Raw genomic sequence first — 6,000 nt, forward strand, 5'->3', positions numbered from 1 at the left:
TTTTAAAATTATCTGACGATAATTTTAATCATTCAAAAACGATTCACATCCTTATCATTTATTCCTTCCAGGAACTTTATCTCTCTAGCATGTCCTGATTTTTCACTTACCCATTCAATACTGGGGTAATTGAAATCTCCCATTATTTCTGCACTACCAATTTGGATAGCTTCCCTAATTTCTCTTAGCATTTCACTGTCCATCTCATCATTTTGGCCAGGTGGATGGTAGTATACTCATATCTCTATATTCTTCCCCAACACACAACGTATTTCTACTCCTGAAGGGTGAATTTTAAAAAGGTTATGCTCATATATCCTCCGAATGTACGTGTGTAACCGGCCTTGCGCGCACCAGGCCTATTTTAAAAAGGCCCGGCGATACGCATAAAGCCTCGAGACGCATGTAAGTCTCGGGGCTTGCAAAAAGGGGTGGGGGGGGGCGTGGGCGGTCTTGGGCAGTCCAGGGGCGGGGTGGGGTGAGGTCAGGCCCCTGGCACAGCAGCCATATTTGCTGCTGTGCCAGGGATCGTGCACCAGCAGTTGGCCAGCTCACACACCTTGCGCCTGCCCAGAGGCAGGCACAAAAGGTAAAACAAAAATTTGGGGGGGGTTAGAGTAGGGCTGGGGGCAGAAGGTTAGGGGAAGGGGTGGGAAGGTCAGGTTAGGGGGGAGGGAACGGGGGAAGGCAGCATGGCTCGGCGCACACAAGGTGCAAAATTGTGCACCCCCTAGCGCGAGCTGACCCCTGATTTTATAACTTGCATGTGCCTGTGTGCACAAGTTATAAAATTGGGTGTACATGTACATGCGCTGGGTAATGCACGCACATGTACATCCATGCACAACCTTTTAAAATCTACCCCAAAGATTTGATTTTGCATTTAGTCTCTTGCAGGGAATTATCCTGTTGGACTCTATGCCATCCCGGACATAAAGCACCACCCTGCCACAAAGTTGCTCCTCTCTATCATTGCAATATAATTTGTACCCTGATATAGCATTATTTCATTGGTTATATATGGAACAGCTCCCCAATGAGGAAAGACTAAAGAGGTTAGGACTTTTCAGCTTGGAGAAGAGACCACCTGGAGAGCAGATCCTTGCTACAGGATAATTTCCTGCTGTACCAGGTTGATGCTTTCTGATCAGGATACCTTCCTTCTCCAAGGCAGCACCAGAGCTGCCAGACTGGAGTTGGGACTCGGCTACTATGTCCCTGAAGGTCTCATCTATATGCCTCTCTGTCTACCTCAGCTCCTCCAGGTCTGCCACTCTAGCCTACAGAGATTGGACTCATTCTCTGAGCGACAGGAGCTTTTTGCACTGGGTACACACAAGCAACTTCTCACGGGCGGGTAAATATTTATTCATGTAACACTCGATGCAAAAGACTGGGAGCCCCCCCCCCCCCCTTCTTGCAGCTTGACTGCTGCCTTCATCTTAAATTTGTTCAGTTGCTAGTTAAGTTTAGGTTGCTATGGGAGTAGGAATGTGTATAATTAAGGTCCTTTAAAGGTATCAGTGTATTCACCATTTATCTGGTAGTAACCTACAAGGGAATGATTAAACTCTTGATGAGGCATGGGGAATTTCTGAATTTAAGTTCAAAAGCTGATTAATTTTTTTTAAGTGTGATAATGTCACCTGCGTATAAATTAAAGGATGAGCTAGAGGTAAGTGGGAGGAAGGGAAAGAGGAACACACAAACTCCTGGTTTTTGCTTGCCCTCTGACTAGCTATTTCATACAAACATGCAAACTCCTGGTTTTTGCCTGCCCTCTGACAAGCTGTTTCATTCAAACATGCAAACTTCTGGTTTTTGCCTGCCCTCTGACTATTTCATACAAACACGCAAACTCCTGGTTTTTGCCTGCCCTCTGACTAGTTATTTCATACAGACACACAAACACACTAAAGAATATACCCTAATAGTTTACTTCTCCCCAAAACATTTAGGCTGGATTTTAATGGTACGTGTGGGCATAGATTTGTGCGCGCAACCAGGCTCGCACAAATCTACACCCAATTTTATAACATGCTCGCACAGCCGCACGTATGTTATAAAATCCAGGGTCGGCACGCACAAGGGGGTGCACATTTGTGCACCTTGCGCGCGCCGAGCCCTATGGGAGCTCCAAATGCTTTCCCCGTTCCCTCCGAGCTGCTCCATAATCGGAGCTGCCTGGAGGGAACTTTCCTTCTGCTCCCCCCACCTTCCCCTCCCTTCCTATCTAACCTGCCCCCCAGCCCTACCTAAATCCCCTCCCCCTTTATTTTTTTATTTACGCCTGCCTCTGGGCAGGCATAGGTTGTGCGCGCTGGCCAAGTGCCGGTGCACGATCCCCCTACAGCCACTGTGCAGGAGGCCTTGGTCTTGCCCCACCCTGGACCACCCCGCCCACTCCCTGCCCCTTTTTTCAAGCCCCGGGACATACACACGTCCCGGGGCTTGTGCACGTTGCTGGGCCTATGCAAAATAGGCTCGGAACGCGCAGGAGCGGGTTTAAAAGGATTATGCGTGTATATTACGCGCGTAACCCTTTTAAAATCCACCCCTTAAGTTCTAAAATTTACTCAAGCAGTACTTATCAATTCTTTTCAGCCACAAGCAAGGTGATCTTCTCTTCTCAGTGCTCTCACTTTTGGGTGCTTCCTCGTCTGCTCTGGTGTCTTTGAGATTCTTTCCAAATTCCCTTTCCCTATGGTACTTGCCATCTCTTCATCTTGCCCTAGTCATCCAGTGCTTTACTCAGGCTTTATCCACTCAGTTATCTTTAACGGCTTCATGCCATCTTAGAAATTATTCTTCAAACTCCATTCCTTTGCAATTCTTATGATATTGGTCTTATCTGGTGTTTAGCCTCTGACACATTATATCATAGCAAAGGAAAGGGCTGTAGAAATGCAGCACCTAGAACCAGGACAGTGCTCCTTTATGATTATTGCTTCTAAGGTAAAGGAGGCAATATGTGCAATAACTGATTCAGAAGAAGAATCATATCCTGGATTCCCTGAATCATAGAATATTAAACAATAGGGATGTGAATCGTTTTTCTAACGAATTGATATATCGTATGATATTTCTAAATTTGTTAATATATCAGGTAAAAAAAGAAATGATCACTTTTCCCCCCAAATCTTCATAAAAATTGTTTTTCGGGTTAGTGCGCGCTAACAAAAATAGGTTTATTTTTTTTATTTTTTGTTACTTTTTGCTATTTTTGTTAGCGCGCACTAGGGATGTGAATCGTATTTCTGACGATTGAAAATATCGTACGATATTTTCAAAATCGTCAGAAATCGGGGACTCCCCGAAACCGATAGGAAAACCCCACGAAATTGTTCGTGGAGTTCTCTTATCGTTTGGGGGAGGGCGGGAAAAACGGCACACAAAAATAACCCCTAAACCCATCCCGACCCTTTAAAACTAATCCCTTAGCTTCCCCCACCCTCCCAACCCCCCAAAAAACTTTTTACAGGTACCTGGTGGTCCAGTGGGGTCCTGGGAGCGATCTCCCGCTCCCGGGCCGTCGGCTGCCACTAATCAAAATGGCGCCGATGGCCCTTTGCCCTTACCATGTGACAGGGTATCAGTACCATTGGCCGGCCCCTGTCACATGGAGGGAGCACTGGATGGCCGGCGCCAGGCCTCACACCAGAGTTCGGTGTCTCTAGTGGCGTTGGCCATGCCCTACACGTGCCCCTACATGTGCACAGACTGCCTGGCTTCTTGTAGGGCCAAGGATGGGTCCTAGCTCTGCGGCGGCCCTGATTGAACGTTCAATATAAGGAAGTCCCTGCCTGCACTTCCTTGCCTTGGTAATCAGGTCGGCACTGCATGTGTGCTAGACAGTTTGCCTTCACATTCACAGTCTTGTTCCAGTCTTGTTCCAGTCTTGTTCCAGTATTGTTCCAGTGTCTGTCTGTCCTGTCTCCCCAGGTAGTACCCTTGGACTGTCTCTCTGGTACTGACCCCGGCCTGCTTCTTGACCATTCTGTCCGCTGCTGGATCCTGACCTCTGCCTGCCTTGTGACCTCATCTGACCTCCAGAACCTGACCCCTGCCTCATTAACTACTCCTCGGACTGATCCTCGGATTCTGACCTCGGCTGCCATTGACCACATCTCCTGATTCTGGCTTCTCCCTTGCCTTGTCATAGCCTTCGCTGTTCTGGTCTTCTTGCTCCATCAGACCTACAGTATATAGTCCGACCGTGCTCCCTTGCTGTTCGTGGGCACGCTTCTCTGCTATCTCTCTGGGAGACCCTGTGAGGCCCACCTAAGTCCAAGCGACCTGGGTGCCTATGTGCTCCACCCGGGGGGACCGCAGGCTTCCAGTGGTGAAGCTCATCCTAGCCTCTGTCTCCTCCTGTGCTCCACCCCCAGGGGGCAGGTGCTTCCTGGTCCCTACCAGGGAGCCATTCTCCACTGCTCCAGGAAAAGGGTCCACCTCCAAGCGCAACAAATATAACAACATAGCTATTCAAAAATGCATATAATCTAACTTAAAACACCAGGAAATAGAGAACCACAAAGACAAGAATGACTAAAATAATAATCTAAACTCGAAAATGTACCCATTGAGAGAATAAATGAGATGTAAAATTATATTATCTTTTGAAATCCTCATCCCCCTTACCTTAAACACTAGACTTAGTTTTGGGTAATTGCCAGGTTCTTGTGGCCTGGTTTGGCCTCTGTTGGAAACAGGATGCTGGGCTTGATGGACCCTTGGTCTGACCCAGCATGGCAATTTCTTATGTTCTTATGTTCAGTTTTTGATATGTAATAGAAAACTCTCTAGATAGATTTTAATGCCTGTACAGGAATACTACATCTGTAACCAATCTTTGCTTGACTACTAAGTTACACTATGAATGTCACTTTGTAAACTGTTGTGATCTACTAATGGAACAACAGTATAAAAATGTCTCAATAAATAAATTTAATAAATTGCAAAAAGACTTTCTCAAGCCATAGGGAACATATAAAATGCAGACCAATCTCAACAAGTTATACTTCAAAACATAATTGTCTTTCAACCATCATATCAACCAGATACAAAAATGAAAAACAAAATAGTCATTTTAGTGACTCTACACAGGAAAAGTAGGATTAATCCAGCATGGTGCCAGTTCACCTGAATCATGATGGTATGGGAGATTTCTGCTGCTCTCTTACTTCCTACTACTTACCTCCTCAGCACAATGATATTATTCTGTCCACAGTGCTTGTGTATGTGCCAATGTTTATAATTTTATAGATTCTATTCCAGTGAAATGTTATCTACTGTCAGATTATCAAAATTGAAGACTTTTAATCCATAAACCTTTCCTTGTTGGAATTCCATTCTTCATGTCTAGAGTATTTCTTGAGAGTCTTTTGCCTGAGGGCCCTGAATCTTTGCCTCATCCTTGACTAGAACAGACTGGAGTTGCCACAGCAAGTGAAGTGAATTTGTCTGGATTCTGCATCTCTCACAAGAGCTGTTCTGGGATTCATTAAGTCACACCAGCTCCCAAATGATCCCCTCCCACCAAGAGGACTCGGGATAGGGGGTTCATGCTAATTAGGCTTAAGCAAGTGCACAGAAATAGCATAGTATACTCTTCTTCACCTGCTATTTTTATTCTTACCCACCTAGAACTAATGATGGAGCCGGTTAGAACATTTTAAAATAAATAAATATTTACCGAGGCCTCATACATATTCATTATGGATATCATGAAAACCTGACTGGCTGGGGATCCTCAGAACAGGTTTGCGAACCACTGGTCTAAAAGCTTAACACCTCCCTCAGGTTTAAACGTCAGCATGTCTGCAGAAAGGGTAGAATGTGGGGGATGTTTCAGAAAAAGGGTGGAAGCACAGGGGTGATGAGATAAGACATGCCAGCTCTTTATGCTTAGTCTTGAGAGAGATCAGGGCATAGCCCCTTACTTTGCTGTTGGAAGGGATCAAGGGGATTGGGGAGGTCAAAGACCCTTCATTTTTGTGG

Source organism: Rhinatrema bivittatum, chromosome 1 (genome assembly GCF_901001135.1).
Source record: "Rhinatrema bivittatum chromosome 1, aRhiBiv1.1, whole genome shotgun sequence".
Classification (NCBI taxonomy): Eukaryota; Metazoa; Chordata; class Amphibia; order Gymnophiona; family Rhinatrematidae; genus Rhinatrema; species Rhinatrema bivittatum.